The sequence below is a fragment of the Lithobates pipiens genome, unplaced genomic scaffold (assembly GCF_037356315.1).
Source record: "Lithobates pipiens isolate NorthernLeopardFrog02 unplaced genomic scaffold, aLitPip1_a1.2 Scaffold_30, whole genome shotgun sequence".
Taxonomy (NCBI): Eukaryota; Metazoa; Chordata; class Amphibia; order Anura; family Ranidae; genus Lithobates; species Lithobates pipiens.
In genome coordinates, this window is record NW_027507791.1 from 184,905,096 (window position 1) to 184,928,008 (window position 22,913).

A 22,913-nucleotide genomic window follows, 5' to 3' on the forward strand; every position below is an offset into this window, starting at 1 on the left:
AAAATACAGCAGGTCGCCAAAGCCAACAACATAATGGAAAAAAGCCTACGGCACCTGGTATTCCCAGGTGGTCTCCCATCCAGGTACTAACCAGGCCCGACCCTGCTTAGCATCCGAGATCAGATGAGATTGAGCGCATTCAGGGTGATGTGGCCGTAGGAGATCTTGCATCCTACTTACAACTCTCTTGACAAAAATCAAGGTGGTCACCTCGGGCAATCGAGAGGAAAAATACAGGAGGTCGCCAAAGCCAACAACATAATGGAAAAAAGCCTACGACACCTGGTATTCCCAGGCGGTCTCCCATCCAGGTACTAACCAGGCCCGACCCTGCTTAGCATCCGAGATCAGACGAGATCGAGCGCATTCAGGGTGATGTGGCTGTAGGCGATCTTGCACCCTGCTTACAACTCTCTTGACAAAATCCAAGGTGGTCACCTCGGGCAAACGAGAGGAAAAATACAGCAGGTCGCCAAAGCCAACAACATAATGGAAAAAAGCCTACGGCACCTGGTATTCCCAGGCGGTCTCCCATCCAGGTACTAACCAGGCCCGACCCTGCTTAGCATCCGAGATCAGACGAGATCGAGCGCATTCAGGGTGATGTGGCCGTAGGCAATCTTGCATCCTACTTACAACTCTCTTGACAAAAGCCAAGGTGGTCACCTCGGGCAATCGAGAGGAAAAATACAGCAGGTCGCCAAAGCCAACAACATAATGGAAAAAAGCCTACGGCACCTGGTATTCCCAGGCGGTCTCCCATCCAGGTACTAACCAGGCCCGACCCTGCTTAGCATCCGAGATCAGACGAGATTGAGCGCATTCAGGGTGATGTGGCTGTAGGCGATCTTGCACCCTACTTACAACTCTCTTGACAAAAGCCAAGGTGGTCACCTCGGGCAATCGAGAGGAAAAATACAGCAGGTCGCCAAAGCCAACAACATAATGGAAAAAAGCCTACGGCACCTGGTATTCCCAGGCGGTCTCCCATCCAGGTACTAACCAGGCCCGACCCTGCATAGCATCCGAGATCAGATGAGATCGAGCGCATTCAGGGTGATGTGGCCGTAGGCGAACTTGCATCCTACTTACAACTCTCTTTGACAAAAGCCAAGGTGGTCACCTCGGGCAATCGAGAGGAAAAATACAGCAGGTCGCCAAAGCCAACAACATAATGGAAAAAAGCCTACGGCACCTGGTATTCCCAAGCGGTCTCCCATCCAGGTACTAACCAAGCCCGACCCTGCTTAGCATCTGACGTCAGACGAGATCGAGCGCATTCAGGGTGATGTGGCCGTAGGCGATCTTGCACCCTACTTACAACTCTCTTGACAAAAGCCAAGGTGGTCACCTCGGGCAATCGAGAGGAAAAATACTGCAGGTCGCCAAAGCCAACAACATAATGGAAAAAAGCCTACGGCACCTGGTATTCCCAGGCGGTCTCCCATCCAGGTACTAACCAGGCCCGACCCTGCTTAGCATCCGAGATCAGACGAGATCAAGCGCATTCAGGGAGATGTGGCTGTAGGCGATCTTGCACCCTACTTACAACTCTCTTGACAAAAGCCAAGGTGGTCACCTCGGGCAATCGAGAGGAAAAATACAGCAGGTCGCCAAAGCCAACAACATAATGGAAAAAAGCCTACGGCACCTGGTATTCCCAGGCGGTCTCCCATCCAGGTACTAACCAGGCCCGACCCTGCTTAGCATCCGAGATCAGACGAGATTGAGCGCATTCAGGGTGATGTGGCAGTAGGCGATCTTGGACCCTACTTACAACTCTCTTGACAAAAGCCAAGGTGGTCACCTCGGGCAATGGAGAGGAAAAATACAGCAGGTCGCCAAAGCCAACATAATGGAAAAAAGCCTACGGCACCTGGTATTCCCAGGCGGTCTCCCATCCAGGTACTAACCAGGCCCGACCCTGCTTAGCATCCGAGATCAGACGAGATTGAGTGCATTCAGGGTGATGTGACAGTAGGCGATCTTGCCCCCTACTTACAACTCTCTTGACAAAAGCCAAGGTGGTCACCTCAGGCAATCGAGAGGAAAAATACAGCAGGTCGCCAAAGCCAACAACATAACGGAAAAAAGCCTACGGCACCTGGTATTCCCAGGCGGTCTCCCATCCAGGTACTAACCAGGCCCGACCTTGCTTAGCATCCGAGATCAGACGAGATCGAGCGCATCAAGGGTGATGTGGCCGCAGGCAATTTTGCACCCTACTTACAACTCTCTTGACAAAAGCCAAGGTGGTCACCTCGGGCAATCGAGAGGAAAAATACAGCAGGTCGCCAAAGCCAACAACATAATGGAAAATAGCCTACGGCACCTGGTATTCCCAGGCGGTCTCCCATCCAGGTACTAACCAGGCCCGACCCTGTTTAGCATTCGAGATCAGACGAGATCGAGCGCATTCAGGGTGATGTGGCCGGAGACGATCTTGCACCCTACTTACAACTCTCTTGACAAAAGCCAAGGTGGTCACCTCGGGCAATCGAGAGGAAAAATACAGCAGGTCGCCAAAGCCAACAACATAATGGAAAAAAGCCTACGGCACCTGGTATTCCCAGGCGGTCTCCCATCCAGGTACTAACCAGGGACGACCCTGCTTAGCATCCGAGATCAGACGAGATCGAGCGCATACAGGGTGATGTGGCCGTAGGCAATCTTGAACCCTACTTACAACTCTCTTGACAAAAGCCAAGGTGGTCACCTCGGGCAATCGAGAGGAAAAATACAGCAGGTCGCCAAAGCCAACAACATAATGGAAAAAAGCCTACGGCACCTGGTATTCCCAGGCGGTCTCCCATCCAGGTACTAACCAGGCCCGACCCTGCTTAGCATCCGAGATCAGACGAGAGCGAGCGCATTCAGGGTGATGTGGCCGTAGGCAATCTTGCACCCTACTTACAACTCTCTTGACAAAAGCCATGGTGGTCAACTCGGGCAATCGAGAGGAAAAATACAGCAGGTCGCCAAAGCCAACAACATAATGGAAAAAAGCCTACGGCACCTGGTATTCCCAGGCGGTCTCCCATCCAGGTACTAACCAGGCCCGACGCTGCTTAGCATCCGAGATCAGACGAGATCGAGCGCGTTCAGGGTGATGTGGCCGTAGGCGATCTTGCACCCTACTTACAACTCTCTTGACAAAAGCCAAGGTGGTCACCTCGGGCAATCAAGAGGAAAAATACAGCAGGTCGCCAAAGCCAACAACATAATGGAAAAAAGCCTACGGCACCTGGTATTCCCAGGCGGTCTCCCATCCAGGTTCTAACCAGGCCCGACCCTGTTTAGCATCCGAGATCAGACGAAATCGAGCACATTCAGGGTGATGTGGCCGGAGGCGATCTTGCACCCTACTTACAACTCTCTTGACAAAAGCCAAGGTGGTCACCTCGGGCAATCAAGAGGAAAAATACAGCAGGTCGCTAAAGCCAACAACATAATGGAAAAAAAGCCTACGGCACCTGGTATTCCCAGGCGGTCTCCCATCCAGGTTCTAACCAGGCCCGACCCTGTTTAGCATCCAAGATCAGACAAAATCGAGCGCATTCAGGGTGATGTGGCCGGAGGCGATCTTGCACCCTACTTACAACTCTCTTGACAAAAGCCAAGGTGGTCACCTCGGGCAATCGAGAGGAAAAATACAGCAGGTCGCCAAAGCCAACAACATAATGGAAAAAAGCCTACGGCACCTGGTATTCCCAGGCGGTCTCCCATCCAGGTACTAACCAGGCCCGACCCTGTTTAGCATCCGAGATCAGACGAAATCGAGCGCATTGGGGGTGATGTGGCCGGAGGCGATCTTGCACCCTACTTACAACTCTCTTGACAAAAGCCAAGGTGGTCACCTCGGGCAATCGAGAGGAAAAATACAGCAGGTCGCCAAAGCCAACAACATAATGGAAAAAAGCCTACGGCACCTGGTATTCCCAGGCGGTCTCCCATCCAGGTACTAACCAGGCCCGACCCTGCTTAGCATCTGAGATCAGACGAGATCGAGCGCATTAAGGGTGATGTGGCCGCAGGCAATTTTGCACCCTACTTACAACTCTCTTGACAAAAGCCAAGGTGGTCACCTCGGGCAATCGAGAGGAAAAATACAGCAGGTCGCCAAAGCCAACAACATAACGGAAAAAAGCCTACGGCACCTGGTATTCCCAGGCGGTCTCCCATCCAGGTACTAACCAGGCCTGACCCTGCTTAGCATCCGAGATCAGACGAGATCGAGCGCATCAAGGGTGATGTGGCCGCAGGCAATTTTGCACCCTACTTACAACTCTCTTGACAAAAGCCAAGGTGGTCACCTCGGGCAATCGAGAGGAAAAATACAGCAGGTCGCCAAAGCCAACAACATAATGGAAAATAGCCTACGGCACCTGGTATTCTCAGGCGGTCTCCCATCCAGGTACTAACCAGGCCCGACCCTGTTTAGCATTCGAGATCAGACGAGATCGAGCGCATTCAGGGTGATGTGGCCGGAGGCGATCTTGCACCCTACTTACAACTCTCTTGACAAAAGCCAAGGTGGTCACCTCGGGCAATCGAGAGGAAAAATACAGCAGGTCGCCAAAGCCAACAACATAATGGAAAAAAGCCTACGGCACCTGGTACTCCCAGGCGGTCTCCCATCCAGGTACTAACCAGGGACGACCCTGCTTAGCATCCGAGATCAGACAAGATCGAGCGCATACAGGGTGATGTGGCCGTAGGCAATCTTGAACCCTACTTACAACTCTCTTGACAAAAGCCAAGGTGGTCACCTCGGGCAATCGAGAGGAAAAATAGAGCAGGTCGCCAAAGCCAACAACATAATGGAAAAAAGCCTACGGCACCTGGTATTCCCAGGCGGTCTCCCATCCAGGTACTAACCAGGCCCGACCCTGCTTAGCATCCGAGATCAGACGAGAGCGAGCGCATTCAGGGTGATGTGGCCATAGGCGATCTTGCACCCTACTTACAACTCTCTTGACAAAAGCCAAGGTGGTCAACTCGGGCAATCAAGAGGAAAAATACAGCAGGTCGCCAAAGCCAACAACATAATGGAAAAAAGCCTACGGCACCTGGTATTCCCAGGCGGTCTCCCATCCAGGTACTAACCAGGCCCGACGCTGCTTAGCATCCGAAATCAGACGAGATCGAGCGCATTCAGGGTGATGTGGCCGTAGGTGATCTTGCACCCTACTTACAACTCTCTTGACAAAAGCCAAGGTGGTCACCTCGGGCAATCAAGAGGAAAAATACAGCAGGTCGCCAAAGCCAACAACATAATGGAAAAAAGCCTACGGCACCTGGTATTCCCAGGCGGTCTCCCATCCAGGTTCTAACCAGGCCCGACCCTGTTTAGCATCCGAGATCAGACGAAATCGAGCGCATTCAGGGTGATGTGGCCGGAGGCGATCTTGCACCCTACTTACAACTCTCTTGACAAAAGCCAAGGTGGTCACCTCGGGCAATCAAGAGGAAAAATACAGCAGGTCGCCAAAGCCAACAACATAATGGAAAAAAGCCTACGGCACCTGGTATTCCCAGGCGGTCTCCCATCCAGGTTCTAACCAGACCCGACCCTGTTTAGCATCCGAGATCAGACGAAATCGAGCGCATTCAGGGTGATGTGGCCGGAGGCGATCTTGCACCCTACTTACAACTCTCTTGACAAAAGCCAAGGTGGTCACCTCGGGCAATCGAGAGGAAAAATACAGCAGGTCGCCAAAGCCAACAACATAATGGAAAAAAGCCTACGGCACCTGGTATTCCCAGGCGGTCTCCCATCCAGGTACTAACCAGGCAGAACCCTGCTTAGCATCCGAGATCAGACAGATCAGACGAGATCGAGCGCATTCAGGATGATGTGGCCATAGGCAATCTTGCACCCTACTTACAACTCTCTTGACAAAAGCCAAGGTGGTCACCTCGGGCAATCGAGAGGAAAAATACAGCAGGTCGCCAAAGCCAACAACATAATGGAAAAAAGCCGACGGCACCTGGTATTCCCAGGCGGTCTCTCATCCAGGTACTAACCAGGCCAGACCCGGCTTAGCATGAGAGATCAGACGAGATCGAGCGCATTCAGAGTGATGTGGCCGTAGGCGATCTTGTCCCCTACTTACAACTCTCTTGACAAAAGCCAAGGTGGTCACCTCGGGCAATCGAGAGGAAAAATACAGCAGGTCGCCAAAGCCAACAACATAATGGAAAAAAGCCTACGGCACCTGGTATTCCCAGGCGGTCTCCCATCCAGGTACTAACCAGGCCCGACCCTGCTTAGCATCCGAGATCAGACGAGATTGAGCGCATTCAGGGTGATGTGGCAGTAGGCGATCTTGCACCCTACTTACAACTCTCTTGACAAAAGCCAAGGTGGTCACCTCGGCCAATGGAGAGGAAAAATACAGCAGGTCGCCAAAGCCAAAATAAATGAAAAAAGCCTACGGCACCTGGTATTCCCAGGCGGTCTCCCATCCAGGTACTAACCAGGCCCGACCCTGCTTAGCATCCGAGATCAGACGAGATTGAGCGCATTCAGGGTGATGTGGCAGTAGGCGATCTTGCCCCCTACTTACAACTCTCTTGACAAAAGCCAAGGTGGTCACCTCGGGCAATCGAGAGGAAAAATACAGCAGGTCGCCAAAGCCAACAACATAATGGCAAAAAGCCTACGGCACCTGGTATTCCCAGGCGGTCTCCCATCCAGGTACTAACCAGGCCCGACCCTGCTTAGCATCCGAGATCAGACGAGATTGAGCGCATTCAGGGTGATGTGGCCGGAGGCGATCTTGCACCCTACTTACAACTCTCTTGACAAAAGCCAAGGTGGTCACCTCGGGCAATCGAGAGGAAAAATACAGCAGGTCGCCAAAGCCAACAACATAATGGAAAAAAGCCTACGGCACCTGGTATTCCCAGGCGGTCTCCCATCCAGGTACTAACCAGGCCCAACCCTGCTTAGCATCCGAGATCAGACGAGATCGAGCACATTCAGGGTGATGTGGCCGTAGGCAATCTTGCACTCTACTTACAACTCTCTTTACAAAAGCCAAGGTGGTCACCTCGGGCAATCGAGAGGAAAAATACAGCAGGTCGCCAAAGCCAACAACATAATGGAAAAAAGCCTACGGCACCTGGTATTCCCAGGCGGTCTCCCATCCAGGTTCTAACCAGGCCCGACCCTGTTTAGCATCCGAGATCAGACGAAATCGAGCGCATTCAGGGTGATGTGGCCGGAGGCGATCTTGCACCCTACTTACAACTCTCTTCACAAAAGCCAAGGTGGTCACCTCGGGCAATCGAGAGGAAAAATACAGCAGGTCGCCAAAGCCAACAACATAATGGAAAAAAGCCTACGGCACCTGGTATTCCCAGGCGGTCTCCCATCCAGGTTCTAACCAGGCCCGACCCTGTTTAGCATCCGAGATCAGACGAAATCGAGCGCATTCAGGGTGATGTGGCCGGAGGCGATCTTGCACCCTACTTACAACTCTCTTCACAAAAGCCAAGGTGGTCACCTCGGGCAATCGAGAGGAAAAATACAGCAGGTCGCCAAAGCCAACAACATAATGGAAAAAAGCCGACGGCACCTGGTATTCCCAGGCGGTCTCTCATCCAGGTACTAACCAGGCCAGACCCGGCTTAGCATGAGAGATCAGACGAGATCGAGCGCATTCAGAGTGATGTGGCCGTAGGCGATCTTGCCCCCTACTTACAACTCTCTTGACAAAAGCCAAGGTGGTCACCTCGGGCAATCGAGAGGAAAAATACAGCAGGTCGCCAAAGCCAACAACATAATGGAAAAAAGCCTACGACACCTGGTATTCCCAGGCGGTCTCCCATCCAGGTACTAACCAGGCCCGACCCTGCTTAGCATCTGAGATCAGACGAGATTGAGCGCATTCAGGGTGATGTGGCAGTAGGCAATCTTGCACCCTACTTACAACTCTCTTGACAAAAGCCAAGGTGGTCACCTCGGGCAATGGAGAGGAAAAATACAGCAGGTCGCCAAAGCCAACATAATGGAAAAAAGCCTACGGCACCTGGTATTCCCAGGCGGTCTCCCATCCAGGTACTAACCAGGCCCGACCCTGCTTAGCATCCGAGATCAGATGAGATCGAGCGCATTCAGGGTGATGTGGCCATAGGCGATCTTGCAGCCTACTTACAACTCTCTTGACAAAAGCCAAGATGGTCACCTCGGGCAAACAAGAGGAAAAATACAGGAGGTCGCCAAAGCCAACAACATAATGGAAAAAAGCCTACGGCACCTAGTATTCCCAGGCGGTCTCCCATCCAGGTACTAACCAGGCCCAACCCTGCTTAGCATTCGAGATCAGACGAGATCGAGCGCATTCAGGGTGATGTGGCCATAGGCGATCTTGAACCCTACTTACAACTCTCTAGACAAAAGCCAAGGTGGTCACCTCGGGCAATCGAGAGGAAAAATACAGCAGGTCGCCAAAGCCAACAACATAATGGAAAAAAGCCTACGGCACCTAGTATTCCCAGGCGGTCTCCCATCCAGGTACTAACCAGGCCCGACCCTGCTTAGCATCCGAGATCAGACGAGATCAAGTGCATTCAGGGTGATGTTGCCGTAGGCAATCTTTAGCCCTACTTACAACTCTCTTGACAAAAGCCATGGTGGTCACCTCGGGCAATCGAGAGGAAAAATACAGCAGGTCGCCAAAGCCAACAACATAATGGAAAAAAGCCTACGGCACCTGGTATTCCCAGGCGGTCTCCCATCCAGGTACTAACCAGGCCCGACCCTGCTTAACATCCGAGATCAGACGAGATCGAGCGCATTCAGGGTGATTTGGCCATAGGCAACATTGCACCCTACTTACAACTCACTTGACAAAAGCCAAGATGGTCACCTCGGGCAATCGAGAGGAAAAATACAGCAGGTCGCCAAAGCCAACAACATAATGGAAAAAAGCCTACTGCACCTGGTATTCCCAGGCGGTCTCCCATCCAGGTACTAACCAGGCCCGACCCTGCTTAGCATCCAAGATCAGACGAGATCGAGCGCATTAAGGGTGATGTGGCCGCAGGCAATTTTGCACCCTACTTACAACTCTCTTGACAAAAGCCAAGGTGGTCACCTCGGGCAATCGAGAGGAAAAATACAGCAGGTCGCCAAAGCCAACAACATAATGGAAAAAAGCCTACGACACCTGGTATTCCCAGGCGGTCTCCCATCCAGGTACTAACCAGGCCTGACCCTGCTTAGCATCCGAGATCAGGCGCATTCAGGGTGATGTGGCCGTAGGCGATCTGGCACCCTAGTTACAACTCTCTTGACAAAAGCCAAGGTGGTCACCTCGGGCAAACAAGAGGAAAAATACAGCAGGTCGCCAAAGCCAACAACATAATGGAAAAAAGCCTACGGCACCTGGTATTCCCAGGCGGTCTCCCATCCAGGTACTAACCAGGCCCGACCCTGCTTAGCATCCGAGATCAGACGAGATCAAGTGCATTCAGGGTGATGTTGCCGCAGGCAATCTTTAGCCCTACTTACAGCTATCTTGACAAAAGCCAAGGTGGTCACCTCGGGCAATCGAGAGGAAAAATACAGCAGGTCGCCAAAGCCAACAACATAATGGAAAAAAGCCTACGGCACCTGGTATTCCCAGGCGGTCTCCCATCCAGGTACTAACCAGGCCCGACCGTGCTTAGCATCCGAGATCAGACGAGATCGAGCGCATTCAGGGTGATGTGGCCGTAGGCAACCTTGCACCCTACTTACAACTCTCTTGACAAAAGCCAAGGTGGTCACCTCGGGCAATCGAGAGGAAAAATACAGCAGGTCGCCAAAGCCAACAACGTAATGGAAAAAAGCCTACGGCACCTGGTATTCCCAGGCGGTCTCCCATCCAGGTACTAAACAGGCCCGACCCTGCTTAGCATCCGAGATCAAACGAGATCGAGCGCATTCAGGGTGATGTGGCCATAGGCGATCTTGCACCCTACTTACAACTCTCTTGACAAAAGCCAAGGTGGTCACCTCGGGCAATCGAGAGGAAAAATACAGCAGGTCGCCAAAGCCAACAACATAATGGAAAAAAAGCCTACGGCACTTGGTATTCCCAGGCAGTCTCCCACCCAGGTACTAACCAGGCCCGACCCTGCTTAGCATCCGAGATCAGACGAGATCAAGCGCATTCAGGGTGATGTGGCCGTAGGCGATCTTGCACCCTACTTACAACTCTCTTGACAAAAGCCAAGGTGGTCACCTCAGGCAATCGAGAGGAAAAATACAGCAGGTCGCCAAAGCCAACAACATAATGGAAAAAAGCCTACGGCACCTGGTATTCCCAGGCGGTCTCCCACCCAGGTACTAACCAGGCCCGACCCTGCTTAGCATCCGAGATCAGACGAGATCGAGCACATTCAGGGTGATGTGGCCGTAGGCAATCTTTAGCCCTACTTACAACTCTCTTGACAAAAGCCAAGGTGGTCACCTCGGGCAATCGAGAGGAAAAATACAGCAGGTCGCCAAAGCCAACAACATAATGGAAAAAAAGCCTACGGCACTTGGTATTCCCAGGCGGTCTCCCACCCAGGTACTAACCAGGCCCGACCCTGCTTAGCATCCGAGATCAGACGAGATCAAGCGCATTCAGGGTGATGTGGCCGTAGGCGATCTTGCACCCTACTTACAACTCTCTTGACAAAAGCCAAGGTGGTCACCTCAGGCAATCGAGAGGAAAAATACAGCAGGTCGCCAAAGCCAACAACATAATGGAAAAAAGCCTACGGCACCCGATGTTCCCAGGCGGTCTCCCATCCAAATACTAACCCGACCCGACCCTGCTTAGCATCCGAGATCAGATGAGATCGAGCGCATTCACGGTGATGTGGCTGTAGGCGATCTTGCACCCTACTTACAACTTTCTTGACAAAAACCAAGGTGGTCACCTCGGGCAATCGAGAGGAAAAATACAGCAGGTCGCCAAAGCCAACAACATAATGGAATAAAGCCTACGGCACCTGGAATTGAAAGGCGGTCTCCCATCCAGGTACTAACCAGACCTGACCCTGCTTAGCATCCGAGATCAGACGAGATCGAGCACATTCAGGGTGATGTGGCCGTAGGTGATCTTGCACCCTTCTTACAACTCTCTTGACAAAAGCCAAGGTGGTCACCTCGGGCAATCGAGAGGAAAAATACAGCAGGTCGCCAAAGCCAACAACATATTGGAAAAAAGCCTACGGCACCTGGTATTCCCAGGCGGTCTCCCATCCATGTACTAACCAGGCCCAACCCTGCTTAGCATCCGAGATCAGACGAGATCGAGCGCACTAAGGGTGATGTGGCTGTAGGCGATCTTGCACCCTACTTACAACTCTCTTGACAAAAGCCAAGGTGGTCACCTCAGGCAATCAATAGGAAAAATACAGCAGGTCGCCAAAGCCAACAACATAATGGAAAAAAGCCTACGGCACCTGGTATTCCCAGGCGGTCTCCCATCCAGGTACTAACCAGGCCTGACCCTGCTTAGCATCCGAGATCAGACGAGATCGAGTGCATTCAGGGTGATGTGGCCGTAGGCGATCTTGCACCCTACTTACAATTCTCTTGACAAAAGCCAAGGTGGTCACCTCGGGCAATCAAGAAAAAAAATACAGCAGGTCGCCAAAGCCAACAACATAATGGAAAAAAGCCTACGGCACCTGGTATTCCCAGGCGGTCTCCCATCCTGGTACTAACCAGACCCGACCCTGCTTAGCATCCGAGATCAGATGAGATTGAGCGCATCACGGGTGATGTGGCCGTAGACGATCGTGTACCCTACTTACAACTCTCTTGACAAAAGCCAAGGTGGTCACCTCGGGCAATCGAGAGGAAAAATACAGCAGGTCGCCAAAGCCAACAACATAATGGAAAAAAGCCTACGGCACCTGGTATTCCCAGGCGGTCTCCCATCCAGGTACTAACCAGGCCCGAACCTACTTAGCATCCGAGATCAGACGAGATCGAGCGCACTCAGGGTGAAGTGGCTGTAGGCGATCTTGCACGCTACTTACAACTCTCTTGACAAAAGCCAAGGTGGTCACCTCAGGCAATCGATAGGAAAAATACAGCAGGTCGCCAAAGCCAACAACATAATGGAAAAAAGCCTACGGCACCTGGTATTCCCAGGCAGTCTCCCATTCAGGTACTAACCAGGCCCAACCCTGCTTAGCATCCGAGATCAGACGAGATCGAGTGCATTCAGGGTGATGTGGCCGTAGGCGATCTTGCATCCTACTTACAACTCTCTTGACAAAAGCCAAGGTGGTCACCTCGGGCAATCGAGAGGAAAAATACAGCAGGAAGCCAAAGCCAACAACATAATGGAAAAAAGCCGACGGCACCTGGTATTCCCAGGCGGTCTCCCATCCAGGTACTAACCAGGCCCGACCCCGCTTAGCATCCGAGATCACGCGAGATCGAGCGTGTTCAGGGTGATGTGGGCGTAGGCGATCTTGCACCCTACTTACAACTCTCTTGACAAAAGCCAAGGTGGTCACCTCGGGCAATCGAGAGGAAAAATACAGCAGGTCGCCAAAGCCAACAACATAATGGAAAAAAGCCTACGGCACCTGGTATTCCCAGGCGGTCTCCCATCCAAGTACTAACCAGGCCCGACCCTGCTTAGCATCCAAGATCAGACAAGATCGAGCTCACTCAGGGTGATGTGGCCGTAGGCAATCTGGCACCCTACTTCCAACTCTCTTGACAAAAGCCAAGGTGGTCACCTCAGGTAATCGATAGGAAAAATGCAGCAGGTCGCCAAAGCCAACAACATAATGGAAAAAAGCCTACGGCACCTGGTATTCCCAGGTGGTCTCCCATCCAGGTACTAACCAGGCCTGACGCTGCTGAGCATCCGAGATCAGACGAGATCGAGCACATTCAGGGTGATGTGGCCGTAGGTGATCTTGCACCCTACTTACAACTCTCTTGACAAAAGCCAAGGTGGTCACCTCGGGCAATCGAGAGGAAAAATACAGCAGGTCGCCAAAACCAACAACATATTGGAAAAAAGCCTACGGCACCTGGTATTCCCAGGCGGTCTCCCATCCAGGTACTAACCAGGCCCAACCCTGCTTAGCATCCGAGATCAGACAAGATCGAGTGCATTCAGGGTGATGTGGCCGTAGGCGATCTTGCATCCTACTTACAACTCTCTTGACAAAAGCCAATGTGGTCACCTTGGGCAATCGAGAGGAAAAATACAGCAGGAAGCCAAAGCCAACAACATAATGGAAAAAAGCCGACGGCACCTGGTATTCCCAGGCGGTCTCCCATCCAGGTACTAACCAGGCACGACCCTGCTTAGCATCCAAGATCATGCGAGATCGAGCGCATTCAGGGTGATGTGGGCGTAGGCGATCTTGCACCCTACTTACAACTCTCTTGACAAAAGCCAAGGTGGTCACCTCGGGCAATCGAGAGGAAAAATACAGCAGGTCGCCAAAGCCAACAACATAATGGAAAAAAGCCTACGGCACCTGGTATTCCCAGGCGGTCTCCCATCCAGGTACTAACCAGGCCCGACCCTGCTTAGCATCCAAGATCAGACGAGATCGAGCGCATTCAGGGTGATGTGGCCATAGGCGATCTTGCTACCTACTTACAACTCTCTTGACAAAAGCCAAGGTGGTCACCTCAGGCAATCGAGAGGAAAAATACAGCAGGTCGCCAAAGCCAACAACATAATGGAAAAAAGCCTACGGCACCTGGAATTCCCAGGCGGTCTCCCATCCAGGTACTAACCAGGCTCGACCCTGCTTAGCATCCGAGATAAGACGAGATCGAGCGCATTCAGGGTGATGTGGCCGTAGGCGATCTTGCAACCTACTTACAACTCTCTTGACAAAAGCCAAGGTGGTCACCTCGGGCAATCGAGAGGAAAAATACAGCAGGTCGCCAAAGCCAACAACATAATGGAAAAAAGCCTACGGCACCTGGTATTCCCAGGCGGTCTCCCATCCAGGTACTAACCAGGCGCGAACCTGCTTACCATCCGAGATCAGACGAGATCGAGCACACTCAGGGTGAAGTGGCCGTAAGTGATCTAGCACGCTACTTACAACTCTCTTGACAAAAGCCAAGGTGGTCACCTCAGGCAATCAATAGGAAAAATACAGCAGGTCGCCAAAGCCAACAACATAATGGAAAAAAGCCTACGGCACCTGGTATTCCCAGGCGGTCTCCCATCCAAGTACTAACCAGGCCCGACCCTGCTTAGCATCCAAGATCGAGCTCACTCAGGGTGATGTGGCCGTAGGCAATCTGGCACCCTACTTCCAACTCTCTTGACAAAAGCCAAGGTGGTCACCTCAGGTAATCGATAGGAAAAATACAGCAGGTCGCCAAAGCCAACAACATAATGGAAAAAAGCCTACGGCACCTGGTATTCCCAGGTGGTCTCCCATCCAGGTACTAACCAGGCCTGATGCTGCTTAGCATCCGAGATCAGACGAGATCGAGCACATTCAGGGTGATGTGGCCGTAGGTGATCTTGCACCCTACTTACAACTCTCTTGACAAAAGCCAAGGTGGTCACCTCGGGCAATCGAGAGGAAAAATACAGCAGGTCGCCAAAGCCAACAACATATTGGAAAAAAGCCTACGGCACCTGGTATTCCCAGGCGGTCTCCCATCCATGTACTAACTGTTAGGTTGCCCGTCTTCTCTTTGTGGCCTAGGCTCTTGGAGATGGCTCAGTGGAGGTCCTCGCCGGCGGGTAACCGATGACTCATACAGACACAATTGGTATGCTGAAATGGTTACAATTCTTTAATACTGGATTCGCCGTTTTATACTCTTTTTACAAAACTCTGCCCCAATTTTGGGGGCCAATCAAAATGATACATATAAATGTTCATTAGCATATTATTCGTCAATGTCTTGTGACCTTAATTTTAACCTCTGTATTTCAAACTTATTACAGTTCAATAATTCCTTACTTTCTGTTACCGACTGCTGACCATGATGTGCCAGCCACAACTTCCTAAAAACCAAATCTAGCCTTTTACCCAGTAACAGTGTACAGAGATGAAAACCACAAACAGATGCTTCCTGAGATGAAGACATTTAACAGAAATAGATAGACATGGCAATGAGATAATTCAGTTATTGAGCAATACTGTCATGAGATAGATTCTCTAAATTGTATCAAGAAAAGTCTCTTTCAATCACTAAGCAGATAAGCAATCCTGAACTTATATCTTCAGGGTGAAATCAGTAATCAGAATCAGCAATCAATAATGCAATGTATTATGGAATCTCCTTACAATCCTCCCTTTGACCATTCGATATCATCGAAATGGTCATTTTCTACCTTTTTGTTAGGCCTCATGGATTCATATCCTCCGGCCTCATGTTCCTGATTCTCGTACCATACCGTGGGATCTCTGGAAATGGAAGTCAGCTTCATGGTTTCAGAACGTGCTTCGCTACCCTTCCTGCAGAGGCATTTGAGTAACATGAAGCATGCATACAAGAACAATATGAAAAGCAGTATGGTGAAAATAGTCATCGCAGTGTTCTTCAACCATGAAGTGAGACCTCCTAAACTGAACCCTGTAGAGAAAGGGTCCCATGTTTTCCCAATGTCCCTTGCATCCTGTTGTAGCTTGTTTACCTCTTTTCTGTGTTGTGCAATTATGTCATAGTAATCAGGGATCTCGATACTCGTGTTATGTATCCAGGTGCAGCATTCATAGTCCTCAGTAATTTCACAGAGGCCAGTGAGGGCTGCACTCATGCTTTCTATAGCCAGGTCATGTAGCTCTAGTTGTTTTCTAATTGCTCTGGTTTCTAGGTTTAGTTTTGTGATGTCATCAGAGTCCTTTTCCAAGATCTCATCTATGATTGAAGTGTAGTTGTTTAGTTTCTTCATCAAATCTATTCCCCATCCTGTCCAGGAAGGAAACCAGGCCCAGGTCATATCTTTTTCTAGGAACATTTCTCTTTTCACATGGTGTTTTAGAGGGTATCTTGGGTGGGTACTAGCTTTAAGTAGGTGTCCTTGTCCATTATCCCCCACTACTCCCATTATAGGGACTATTTTAGCAAGATAACACCACCCTTGGGGTTCCTCAGGAATCCATGGGTAACAGAGCTTGCCACAACAGATGTAGGTTGTGTTGCCTAATGCTAAGGGTCGTTGACTAACAATGGTCCTTGCGCCTTTTGAATGTCCAGATGCCATCAGCAGAGCTAATAACTGTGTGACCGGGGAGTGGGAGCTAGAATTAAAAAGGTCATAGATGGTAGCATTTATCACAGGGTCTGTGGTGTGAAAAAATGAGTTATCGGTAAGGGAAGCCATGGAGACATTAAGTTTCGACCATTTGCACACCTCAGCTCCCCTGGAAATGTTTCCCATTATGAAACACCAATCTGGAGCATGGCTTCTACCCACGATTTGAAAACTGAGGGGCTTGTTGGGACTTTTCCTTATGACATTGGCAAGAACAATAGGGGGTGTTCCATTCAGGAAAGGAGTGATGTTTAAGGGAATGGCCATTAATGGGATTCTGGCTGTACTAGGGTGGAGTTTGCTGCATATCCAACATTTCTCAAAACCAGACTTTTGTGCATAACTGTACTTAAACTTTAACAACAACATTTTGTCGGTGAAACCTGAAGGGGGTTCAGTGGGGTGTATACTTCTTTTATATTTTAAACTAGGGACATTGGCTGTCTGTGCTTTCCCACATATGCCTTCTAGTAGCCCCGAATCTTCTGGATGGTACACACAATTCGCTATTAACCAAACAGGTATGAATACTATCAGAATCAGACATGTCCAGAAGCATAATGTTTTTCCTGACACAAAAGTGGAAATCATTTTTGTCAGGTACTGTGTACAAAGTTCTGCTACTCGTTTCTTCCTGTGGGTGAGGGATTTGTCTTGTCGTTCAGAGGGATTTGCTTTATGCCTTCTTGAGCGTCCTTCAAATCTGGTTGCTGTTCCTGGTCAGAGGAGTCCTGGGGTGCTGGAGGTGGGTCTGGGGTCTGGGGTTGCTGTGGACACTTCTTTAGCCGGCTGGCGTGGATCCAGGTGTTTCCTAGATCGGTCAGTACAGCAGTTCTGGAAACCTTCTCTATCTTCCAAGGTCCAGAGTAGATTGGTCCGATCCTCTTTTTGTGGGCCAGTTGCTTGACTAGCACTTGATCTCCTGGGATGAAGGGGTGTGTCGGCTCTGTGGAAATAGGAGAAAAGGTGACAGAGACTTGTTCGTTCATTTCCTGTAGCATACTTACCAGATTTTTCACGTACATTTCCTGTTGGGAATAGATGTTAATGTCAGTGTTTTGATCTAAGAGGGGCAGCTCTATGTTTGCAGGAACTCCCATCAAAATCTCAAAGGGCGAGAGTTTTGTTCTGGCATGTGGTGTTGTTCTGATCTGAAATAGGACAGAAGGAAGGTAATCCAACCATCCTTTCATGGTGCCCCCCGTAGCCTTTTTTAACTTGTCTTTAATGTTCCTGTTCATTCTTTCCACTACCCCTGCACTTTGTGGGTGGTAAGGGATGTGCAGTTTCCACTGTAAGCCTAGTAGCTTAGCTAAAGTCTGTGTAACAGAGGAGCTAAAGGCAGGTCCTCTGTCTGACCATATGGCCGTTGGTATTCCAAACCTACAAACCCAATGGTTCAGTATGCATTTGGCAGCAATTTTAGCAGTCTCACCTGTACACGGAATACATTCAACCCAGCCTGACCACCTGCATACGATCACGCAAAGGCATTTCAAATTGCCTTTTTGTTTGGGCATGTGTGTAAAGTCTATTTGTAAATCTGTTAGGGGACCTAGGGGTGGGGGCAGGTGGCCATGTAATCCATGATGTTTCCCTTGGACATTGTTTTGTGCACAGGTCATACAACTGCTGGTGAGGAGTTTTGCCTGTTTATTTAAATTGTTTGTACAGAAAGACTTTGTGTATATGTTCGTTAGGGCGGTGGTACCTATATGTCCTGGACCATGGAGATAGGAAAGTATGAGAACACTGCTTGATTCTGGTATGCCCAATATCTTCCCCTCTTTTGACCAAAGACCTTCTTGGTCCTTGGTCAAGCCATCCTTGACCCAAAAAGAAACATCCTCCTTTGTAGCTAATCCCTGTATTTGTGCCACAATGGTTTTAAAGTTGGGTGATGTAAAATGTTCTTTGAAGAACATTGTTGTGGGGGCTGGCTGACCAATGTATAGGGCAGCGGCCTTTTTTGCTTCTCTGTCTGCCAGCGCGTTTCCTTTGGAAATTCTGCTGTTATTTGATGAATGTGCCTTTACCTTGATGACCGCTATCCGCTTTGGGAGAAGGATCGCTTGCAAGAGTGCTTTAATTTGCGTAGAGTTAGCAATTGGCTTGTTGTCAGCAGTTTTAAATCCTCTATTTGCCCATATTACGCCATAGTCATGCGTGACCCCAAAAGCGTACCTACTATCTGTGTAAATGTTTACCTCCTGATCTGAGAAAAGTATGCAAGCTCTTGTGAGCGCCTCCAATTCTGCTACCTGTGCCGAGGAGGGTGGTAAAGCTTTTGCTTCCAACACCACATCAGGGAGTTGGACAATGGCGTACCCTGTCAGGAATGTTGCATCAGAGGGGCGGGAGCAGCTGCCGTCTACGAAAACGTCCTGTACTCCTGGTAGGGGAATATCAGTGAGATCTGGGCGAGGGCTGGTTATTGCTGCAACCTGTTCAACACAATTGTGTTTCTGATCAGGGTCTCGTGGCAGCCTGAGCAAAGAATGCAAAAGGCGGACAGTGGGATTACTTGGTGGTGCGTGTTTGAGGGTGAGGTTATCAGTATTCAGAAGTGTGATCTCATACCCACTAAGCCTTTGTGCTGTCATATGCTGCGTGTTCATGTTTTGCAGGAGGTGAGTCACTGAATGAGTAGTGTAGAGAGTCAGCTCATGGCCTAATACTGATTTGTTAGCTTCTTGAACTGCCATTGCACAAGCAGCAAGGTTTTGTAGACAAGATGGCATCCCTTGTACTTGGGTAGGCAACTTTTTTGAGAGATAGGAGACTGGTCGGTACCCGGTTCCATGTTGCTGTGTTAAAACTGCAGCAAAAGAATTTCCCGACACCACACAGTATAATTGAAAAGGTTTGCCATATTCCACCAATCCCAGGGCGGGGGCCTGAGTCAGACTTTTTAACAAGGCCTGAAAAGCATGGAGCCTTTCTGTTGTCCAATCTATTGTCTTTGGGGCGGTGGACAAGGTAGCCTCCCTCAGAATGCCATCATAATATGAACAATCTGGGATCCATTGGCGGCAATATACGATTGCGCCCAAGAATGACAGCAAGGTTGCTTTGTCTCTCGGGGGACTGAGAGCCTGCAGGGCTGCGGCACGTTTGGGGGATACTAGCCTGGTTCCCTCCTTCAGAATGCATCCCAGGTATTCTACCTGACTTTGACACCATTGTATCTTCTTCCGCGATGCTAGGTGGCCAGACCTGGCCAGGTGATGTAACAGAGATGTGGAATCGACCGCACAATCTTCAGCAGATTGACTGCACAGGAGCAAGTCGTCCACATACTGTATTAGTACCGACCCGCGCTCAGCAGTCCATGACTTAATTGTCTCATTAAGGACCATGGAGAAGGCTGCCGGACTGTCCACATACCCCTGCGGTAATCTTGACCAGGTCAACTGCTTTTTCCCCCATGAAAATGAGAACATGGGCAATACCCTTTCATCGATCGGGATGCTAAAAAATGCATTTGCCAGGTCCACTACTGTGTAGCAAAGGGAATCAGCAGGTATTTTCAAAAAGATGAAAGAAATATCTGCTACCAAAGGTGGCAGAGGTATAACCTGCTTGTTGACGGCCCTTAGGTCCTGTACAAGCCTCCACTCCCCATTTGCCTTTTTCACAGGGTAGATTGGTGTATTCCAGGGGCTTATAATGTGTTTCAGAATCCCTTTTGCTATGTAATCATCGATTAATGGTGTGATGCCTTCAATTTTTTCGAGTGGCAGGGGGTATTGCTTGTGATATTGTACTTTGGCGTCTGGACGCATTTGTGGTGTGTAAGGTGTACAGTTAATAAAACCCACACTCCCTTTGTTTTCTGCCCATATGGCATGTGTTTCTAGAGTGGGTGGTAATGATGCAAAGAGTCCCCTGTAAGTGTGTCTTTTTGGAGCATGTAAATCGCAAAATGGTGAGCTGGCAGTGAGGGAGCCCCCTCTGTCAAATTTAATGGTGATATTCAGTTTTGAGAGTAGGTCCCTCCCCATTAAAGATACTGGACAATCCACAAGGACAGCAAAACTCTGGGTACATAGTTCCTGCCCTTCTGGAGTAGCCACGGGCAATGGTGGAGTGATGGGGTGGGTAATTGATGTCCCATTTATACCAATAGAGTTTCCCTCAGTACAGTGCGGTGTGTCATATATGGCATCATTCAAACTACTGAATGTAGCCCCTGAATCTAATAATAGACATATCAGGTGATTGTCTACCCGCAATAGTACTTGCGGAAGACTTTTCCACGATGGATTATAACACACAAGGCTGAGGGACGGGACATTCTCTTGGCATCCCTATTGTGGGGTCCGCCGAGCGGATGGCCACTGCATCGGGATGCGTGGGGGTGGTCTATGAGGCTGAGGCTGGTATTGGGGTTGTGGTGGGTGAGGATACCTGATATCCTGAAGGCGATGTGGGGTGGTGTTTAGATTCCTACCTCTTCCTCTCTGAGCGTTTGTTCTAATTCTGTAGGGACATTGGGACTTCCAGTGTCCCAGTTCCCCACAGTTAAAGCATCCCTGGTCTGGTGGGTAAGCCTGATCTGGGGGATAAGATTGCATTGGTGGATAAGGTTGCATTGTCATTATGTGGGTGGGCGGAGCCTGGGTTGGTGTCAGGGAGGGAAAAATGCCACCCTTCTGCTCAAATACCCCTGATGTTTCTCGTGATCTAGTATCCTTCATAAATTCATCTGGGGCTTGTTCTGCCCACTTTGGATTAGTGAATTTAAGCAGCTGTGTCACCTTCGTATCGCCACCAGCCATAATGGTGGAGGTGAACAATTGGGGGGTAGCGTTATCTACTGCTTTCCACAAGCCATATACCCGGGTACAAAATTCATAGAATTTTTCCTTTGGTCCCTGTTTTGCTAGGATAAGTTCCTGGAGTGCGGATGAACCCTTGTATATAGTAGACCAGTGATTCCCCATGCTTTTCCAAAAAGATACCCAATCTTTATCTTCCTTTATGTGGGCTGTCCATAAGGCCTCTACGGGATGCCCTTCTGGACTGTCAGGGTCAATTATACTAAGGATCCCTTTTATATCTTCCTTATCCAAGCTTGTCCCTGCACTGTATTTTGCAAGGAAAGCGCCAGCCTCCCTAGGGCTTTTCTTTGGGCTGGGGCATAATTCCTTTATTTTTGACAGTGTGCCTAAAGGTAGGGGAATATGGACTTCCGTCTCCCCTATATGCATAAGTGGTGCTTTAAAGGTGGCACCTAGACTTTCCTGTTCCATGTCTATTTCTCTTTCACCCTGCTCCCTTTCCTCCTGTGGGGGTTTCTGGCTTATGGCCGGTTTCGTTTGGCTTCTGAGTGTGGTGGATGGCTGTGAAATTATCTTTCCCTTGGCCTCCTCAATCCTTCTTGCCTCTTTCTCTAGTTTCCTTTCGTATGCCTCTAAATCTTCCCTTTTCCTCTGTATCCTTTCTTCCTCTACCTGCTGTCTCTTATTAAATTCTTTCTGTTTCTCCTCCCATTCCTTTTCCCTGGGGCTTAACTTCCCGACTTCTTCCTCTTCCCCCTCTTTCAGGGTCTTTCCATCCCTTTCTTCCTTAGTTATCGCAGAATATTCTCTCATCTCACCTTCCCTCTTATCCAGCTCTCTTTTGTACTCTTCTAGCTCTTCCTCCCTTCTAGACATTTTCTGCTCTAATTCCTCCTTTCTTTCTCTAAGCTCTTTTAACCTCTCTTCTAATTCCCTTTCCATTTTTCTAATCCTCTCTTCTTCCCTACTTTGTATACCTTCTGCCCGGACTTCCTCTTTCCTGCTTCTACTTTCGTTTTCCCATCGTGTAACTTGTGCCTGATCAGCTGCCCCATACACTATGGTGGCCAACACTGCTGGGTCTAAAGATGGATACAGCTGAAGACATGGACCCAATGTTCCATCTTCCTGTTTAACCATCACATAAGGGGGGGGGGTGGTGGTGCCTCAGGTTGCTGAGATAGGGCGGGTGAGTTTACAGGCTTTACTGTGGGGACTTTAGTTACATACTTTGTTTTATACTTGGCTAAGCATCTATTCCATGTTTTGTAACAATCTTTCATGTACTGGGTGTCTTCCCATTTCCCAGGTGGATAAGAGTGCTTGTGCACCTGACACACCTTGCTCACCTCTTTCCATTCATCCTCTGAACAGGGACCTAGTGGTCCTGGGTCATGTATTCCTAGCTGTTGGCACCGTTCTCTGACCTGTGTCCAAAAAGGTTCTACCTGTGGCCCCGGTAGTGTGTTTTTAACATACTCATAGGGGGATGGGTTGGCCGTGGTCTGGGTTGCTGCAGAATTCCCCATCTAATAACCTTGGTAGGGTGTGTCTAGTACAGGGACAGAGATGAAAGCAACCTGTTTGTGCTATAATCTGTTCCCTGACTTGGGAGAAAGTCCCCTCATCTGTTATTGCTGTGGGGCTGATATAGCTATGAAGGTTAACCCTCAGTACTCGGTATAGGAAACCCCTCCTCGTGGTTGGATATACTCCCCTTGCACCAAGTCGGTATGAGAACCCAGTTGGTCTAGTGGTAAGCAGGATCCACGTCCTGTCAACACTAAGGAACAGTAAACCAAAGGTGCAACGTGGGCAGGCGGGCGCTATCTCACTACAATCGGGTTCCTGATTTATGTTGTTCATTTAG

General features: G+C 49.8%; 29 non-coding genes and 35 pseudogenes across 29 annotated transcripts; all 64 read right to left on the reverse strand.

The window, feature by feature from the left end:
- Window positions 1-42: 42 nt before the first annotated feature.
- Window positions 43-161, reverse strand: LOC143952667 (5S ribosomal RNA). The gene has a single exon (XR_013267821.1). It is a non-coding gene; the product is annotated as a 5S ribosomal RNA (ribosomal RNA).
- A 109-nt stretch (window positions 162-270) lies between these two features.
- On the reverse strand, window positions 271-389 carry LOC143952905 (5S ribosomal RNA). The gene has a single exon (XR_013268037.1). It is a non-coding gene; the product is annotated as a 5S ribosomal RNA (ribosomal RNA).
- Window positions 390-498: 109 nt separating this feature from the next.
- LOC143953623 (5S ribosomal RNA) lies at window positions 499-617 on the reverse strand. The gene has a single exon (XR_013268688.1). It is a non-coding gene; the product is annotated as a 5S ribosomal RNA (ribosomal RNA).
- Window positions 618-726: 109 nt separating this feature from the next.
- On the reverse strand, window positions 727-845 carry LOC143954918 (5S ribosomal RNA; annotated as a pseudogene).
- A 109-nt stretch (window positions 846-954) lies between these two features.
- On the reverse strand, window positions 955-1,073 carry LOC143950984 (5S ribosomal RNA). Its single transcript, XR_013266299.1, has one exon. It is a non-coding gene; the product is annotated as a 5S ribosomal RNA (ribosomal RNA).
- A 110-nt stretch (window positions 1,074-1,183) lies between these two features.
- Window positions 1,184-1,302, reverse strand: LOC143945585 (5S ribosomal RNA; annotated as a pseudogene).
- Window positions 1,303-1,411: 109 nt separating this feature from the next.
- Window positions 1,412-1,530, reverse strand: LOC143953777 (5S ribosomal RNA). Its single transcript, XR_013268828.1, has one exon. It is a non-coding gene; the product is annotated as a 5S ribosomal RNA (ribosomal RNA).
- A 109-nt stretch (window positions 1,531-1,639) lies between these two features.
- On the reverse strand, window positions 1,640-1,758 carry LOC143943801 (5S ribosomal RNA; annotated as a pseudogene).
- A 106-nt stretch (window positions 1,759-1,864) lies between these two features.
- On the reverse strand, window positions 1,865-1,983 carry LOC143955012 (5S ribosomal RNA; annotated as a pseudogene).
- Window positions 1,984-2,092: 109 nt separating this feature from the next.
- Window positions 2,093-2,211, reverse strand: LOC143953523 (5S ribosomal RNA). Its single transcript, XR_013268597.1, has one exon. It is a non-coding gene; the product is annotated as a 5S ribosomal RNA (ribosomal RNA).
- A 109-nt stretch (window positions 2,212-2,320) lies between these two features.
- LOC143953457 (5S ribosomal RNA) lies at window positions 2,321-2,439 on the reverse strand. The gene has a single exon (XR_013268538.1). It is a non-coding gene; the product is annotated as a 5S ribosomal RNA (ribosomal RNA).
- A 109-nt stretch (window positions 2,440-2,548) lies between these two features.
- On the reverse strand, window positions 2,549-2,667 carry LOC143953364 (5S ribosomal RNA). Its single transcript, XR_013268453.1, has one exon. It is a non-coding gene; the product is annotated as a 5S ribosomal RNA (ribosomal RNA).
- Window positions 2,668-2,776: 109 nt separating this feature from the next.
- Window positions 2,777-2,895, reverse strand: LOC143952247 (5S ribosomal RNA). The gene has a single exon (XR_013267442.1). It is a non-coding gene; the product is annotated as a 5S ribosomal RNA (ribosomal RNA).
- A 109-nt stretch (window positions 2,896-3,004) lies between these two features.
- On the reverse strand, window positions 3,005-3,123 carry LOC143951827 (5S ribosomal RNA). The gene has a single exon (XR_013267062.1). It is a non-coding gene; the product is annotated as a 5S ribosomal RNA (ribosomal RNA).
- A 109-nt stretch (window positions 3,124-3,232) lies between these two features.
- Window positions 3,233-3,351, reverse strand: LOC143947368 (5S ribosomal RNA; annotated as a pseudogene).
- A 110-nt stretch (window positions 3,352-3,461) lies between these two features.
- Window positions 3,462-3,580, reverse strand: LOC143948633 (5S ribosomal RNA; annotated as a pseudogene).
- Window positions 3,581-3,689: 109 nt separating this feature from the next.
- Window positions 3,690-3,808, reverse strand: LOC143946690 (5S ribosomal RNA; annotated as a pseudogene).
- A 109-nt stretch (window positions 3,809-3,917) lies between these two features.
- LOC143954020 (5S ribosomal RNA) lies at window positions 3,918-4,036 on the reverse strand. Its single transcript, XR_013269049.1, has one exon. It is a non-coding gene; the product is annotated as a 5S ribosomal RNA (ribosomal RNA).
- A 109-nt stretch (window positions 4,037-4,145) lies between these two features.
- Window positions 4,146-4,264, reverse strand: LOC143954031 (5S ribosomal RNA). The gene has a single exon (XR_013269059.1). It is a non-coding gene; the product is annotated as a 5S ribosomal RNA (ribosomal RNA).
- A 109-nt stretch (window positions 4,265-4,373) lies between these two features.
- Window positions 4,374-4,492, reverse strand: LOC143954553 (5S ribosomal RNA). Its single transcript, XR_013269533.1, has one exon. It is a non-coding gene; the product is annotated as a 5S ribosomal RNA (ribosomal RNA).
- Window positions 4,493-4,601: 109 nt separating this feature from the next.
- LOC143944968 (5S ribosomal RNA) lies at window positions 4,602-4,720 on the reverse strand (annotated as a pseudogene).
- Window positions 4,721-4,829: 109 nt separating this feature from the next.
- Window positions 4,830-4,948, reverse strand: LOC143953254 (5S ribosomal RNA). The gene has a single exon (XR_013268353.1). It is a non-coding gene; the product is annotated as a 5S ribosomal RNA (ribosomal RNA).
- A 109-nt stretch (window positions 4,949-5,057) lies between these two features.
- LOC143944064 (5S ribosomal RNA) lies at window positions 5,058-5,176 on the reverse strand (annotated as a pseudogene).
- A 109-nt stretch (window positions 5,177-5,285) lies between these two features.
- LOC143946610 (5S ribosomal RNA) lies at window positions 5,286-5,404 on the reverse strand (annotated as a pseudogene).
- Window positions 5,405-5,513: 109 nt separating this feature from the next.
- On the reverse strand, window positions 5,514-5,632 carry LOC143947722 (5S ribosomal RNA; annotated as a pseudogene).
- Window positions 5,633-5,741: 109 nt separating this feature from the next.
- On the reverse strand, window positions 5,742-5,869 carry LOC143947741 (5S ribosomal RNA; annotated as a pseudogene).
- Window positions 5,870-5,978: 109 nt separating this feature from the next.
- LOC143949157 (5S ribosomal RNA) lies at window positions 5,979-6,097 on the reverse strand (annotated as a pseudogene).
- A 109-nt stretch (window positions 6,098-6,206) lies between these two features.
- LOC143943802 (5S ribosomal RNA) lies at window positions 6,207-6,325 on the reverse strand (annotated as a pseudogene).
- Window positions 6,326-6,431: 106 nt separating this feature from the next.
- Window positions 6,432-6,550, reverse strand: LOC143943803 (5S ribosomal RNA; annotated as a pseudogene).
- A 109-nt stretch (window positions 6,551-6,659) lies between these two features.
- LOC143943705 (5S ribosomal RNA) lies at window positions 6,660-6,778 on the reverse strand (annotated as a pseudogene).
- A 109-nt stretch (window positions 6,779-6,887) lies between these two features.
- Window positions 6,888-7,006, reverse strand: LOC143945305 (5S ribosomal RNA). The gene has a single exon (XR_013265106.1). It is a non-coding gene; the product is annotated as a 5S ribosomal RNA (ribosomal RNA).
- A 109-nt stretch (window positions 7,007-7,115) lies between these two features.
- On the reverse strand, window positions 7,116-7,234 carry LOC143946611 (5S ribosomal RNA; annotated as a pseudogene).
- A 109-nt stretch (window positions 7,235-7,343) lies between these two features.
- Window positions 7,344-7,462, reverse strand: LOC143946612 (5S ribosomal RNA; annotated as a pseudogene).
- Window positions 7,463-7,571: 109 nt separating this feature from the next.
- LOC143949158 (5S ribosomal RNA) lies at window positions 7,572-7,690 on the reverse strand (annotated as a pseudogene).
- Window positions 7,691-7,799: 109 nt separating this feature from the next.
- Window positions 7,800-7,918, reverse strand: LOC143946808 (5S ribosomal RNA; annotated as a pseudogene).
- Window positions 7,919-8,024: 106 nt separating this feature from the next.
- On the reverse strand, window positions 8,025-8,143 carry LOC143955008 (5S ribosomal RNA). Its single transcript, XR_013269776.1, has one exon. It is a non-coding gene; the product is annotated as a 5S ribosomal RNA (ribosomal RNA).
- A 109-nt stretch (window positions 8,144-8,252) lies between these two features.
- LOC143950316 (5S ribosomal RNA) lies at window positions 8,253-8,371 on the reverse strand. Its single transcript, XR_013265729.1, has one exon. It is a non-coding gene; the product is annotated as a 5S ribosomal RNA (ribosomal RNA).
- A 109-nt stretch (window positions 8,372-8,480) lies between these two features.
- Window positions 8,481-8,599, reverse strand: LOC143952435 (5S ribosomal RNA). The gene has a single exon (XR_013267612.1). It is a non-coding gene; the product is annotated as a 5S ribosomal RNA (ribosomal RNA).
- Window positions 8,600-8,708: 109 nt separating this feature from the next.
- Window positions 8,709-8,827, reverse strand: LOC143944340 (5S ribosomal RNA). The gene has a single exon (XR_013265018.1). It is a non-coding gene; the product is annotated as a 5S ribosomal RNA (ribosomal RNA).
- Window positions 8,828-8,936: 109 nt separating this feature from the next.
- Window positions 8,937-9,055, reverse strand: LOC143944668 (5S ribosomal RNA; annotated as a pseudogene).
- A 109-nt stretch (window positions 9,056-9,164) lies between these two features.
- Window positions 9,165-9,273, reverse strand: LOC143948352 (5S ribosomal RNA; annotated as a pseudogene).
- Window positions 9,274-9,382: 109 nt separating this feature from the next.
- Window positions 9,383-9,501, reverse strand: LOC143951747 (5S ribosomal RNA). Its single transcript, XR_013266990.1, has one exon. It is a non-coding gene; the product is annotated as a 5S ribosomal RNA (ribosomal RNA).
- Window positions 9,502-9,610: 109 nt separating this feature from the next.
- LOC143950948 (5S ribosomal RNA) lies at window positions 9,611-9,729 on the reverse strand. Its single transcript, XR_013266266.1, has one exon. It is a non-coding gene; the product is annotated as a 5S ribosomal RNA (ribosomal RNA).
- Window positions 9,730-9,838: 109 nt separating this feature from the next.
- LOC143951840 (5S ribosomal RNA) lies at window positions 9,839-9,957 on the reverse strand. Its single transcript, XR_013267074.1, has one exon. It is a non-coding gene; the product is annotated as a 5S ribosomal RNA (ribosomal RNA).
- A 110-nt stretch (window positions 9,958-10,067) lies between these two features.
- On the reverse strand, window positions 10,068-10,186 carry LOC143943877 (5S ribosomal RNA; annotated as a pseudogene).
- A 109-nt stretch (window positions 10,187-10,295) lies between these two features.
- Window positions 10,296-10,414, reverse strand: LOC143950363 (5S ribosomal RNA). Its single transcript, XR_013265772.1, has one exon. It is a non-coding gene; the product is annotated as a 5S ribosomal RNA (ribosomal RNA).
- Window positions 10,415-10,524: 110 nt separating this feature from the next.
- Window positions 10,525-10,643, reverse strand: LOC143953545 (5S ribosomal RNA). The gene has a single exon (XR_013268617.1). It is a non-coding gene; the product is annotated as a 5S ribosomal RNA (ribosomal RNA).
- A 109-nt stretch (window positions 10,644-10,752) lies between these two features.
- LOC143946539 (5S ribosomal RNA) lies at window positions 10,753-10,871 on the reverse strand (annotated as a pseudogene).
- Window positions 10,872-10,980: 109 nt separating this feature from the next.
- LOC143948900 (5S ribosomal RNA) lies at window positions 10,981-11,099 on the reverse strand (annotated as a pseudogene).
- A 109-nt stretch (window positions 11,100-11,208) lies between these two features.
- On the reverse strand, window positions 11,209-11,327 carry LOC143944025 (5S ribosomal RNA; annotated as a pseudogene).
- Window positions 11,328-11,436: 109 nt separating this feature from the next.
- LOC143950328 (5S ribosomal RNA) lies at window positions 11,437-11,555 on the reverse strand. The gene has a single exon (XR_013265740.1). It is a non-coding gene; the product is annotated as a 5S ribosomal RNA (ribosomal RNA).
- Window positions 11,556-11,664: 109 nt separating this feature from the next.
- Window positions 11,665-11,783, reverse strand: LOC143945614 (5S ribosomal RNA; annotated as a pseudogene).
- Window positions 11,784-11,892: 109 nt separating this feature from the next.
- Window positions 11,893-12,011, reverse strand: LOC143946620 (5S ribosomal RNA; annotated as a pseudogene).
- A 109-nt stretch (window positions 12,012-12,120) lies between these two features.
- Window positions 12,121-12,239, reverse strand: LOC143948815 (5S ribosomal RNA). Its single transcript, XR_013265430.1, has one exon. It is a non-coding gene; the product is annotated as a 5S ribosomal RNA (ribosomal RNA).
- Window positions 12,240-12,348: 109 nt separating this feature from the next.
- LOC143946770 (5S ribosomal RNA) lies at window positions 12,349-12,467 on the reverse strand (annotated as a pseudogene).
- Window positions 12,468-12,576: 109 nt separating this feature from the next.
- On the reverse strand, window positions 12,577-12,695 carry LOC143945137 (5S ribosomal RNA; annotated as a pseudogene).
- Window positions 12,696-12,804: 109 nt separating this feature from the next.
- On the reverse strand, window positions 12,805-12,923 carry LOC143947352 (5S ribosomal RNA; annotated as a pseudogene).
- A 109-nt stretch (window positions 12,924-13,032) lies between these two features.
- LOC143945649 (5S ribosomal RNA) lies at window positions 13,033-13,151 on the reverse strand. The gene has a single exon (XR_013265137.1). It is a non-coding gene; the product is annotated as a 5S ribosomal RNA (ribosomal RNA).
- A 109-nt stretch (window positions 13,152-13,260) lies between these two features.
- LOC143947508 (5S ribosomal RNA) lies at window positions 13,261-13,379 on the reverse strand (annotated as a pseudogene).
- Window positions 13,380-13,488: 109 nt separating this feature from the next.
- On the reverse strand, window positions 13,489-13,607 carry LOC143951804 (5S ribosomal RNA). The gene has a single exon (XR_013267041.1). It is a non-coding gene; the product is annotated as a 5S ribosomal RNA (ribosomal RNA).
- Window positions 13,608-13,716: 109 nt separating this feature from the next.
- On the reverse strand, window positions 13,717-13,835 carry LOC143952493 (5S ribosomal RNA). Its single transcript, XR_013267664.1, has one exon. It is a non-coding gene; the product is annotated as a 5S ribosomal RNA (ribosomal RNA).
- A 109-nt stretch (window positions 13,836-13,944) lies between these two features.
- LOC143947995 (5S ribosomal RNA) lies at window positions 13,945-14,063 on the reverse strand (annotated as a pseudogene).
- Window positions 14,064-14,172: 109 nt separating this feature from the next.
- LOC143948805 (5S ribosomal RNA) lies at window positions 14,173-14,281 on the reverse strand (annotated as a pseudogene).
- A 109-nt stretch (window positions 14,282-14,390) lies between these two features.
- LOC143947058 (5S ribosomal RNA) lies at window positions 14,391-14,509 on the reverse strand (annotated as a pseudogene).
- Window positions 14,510-22,913: the final 8,404 nt, after the last annotated feature.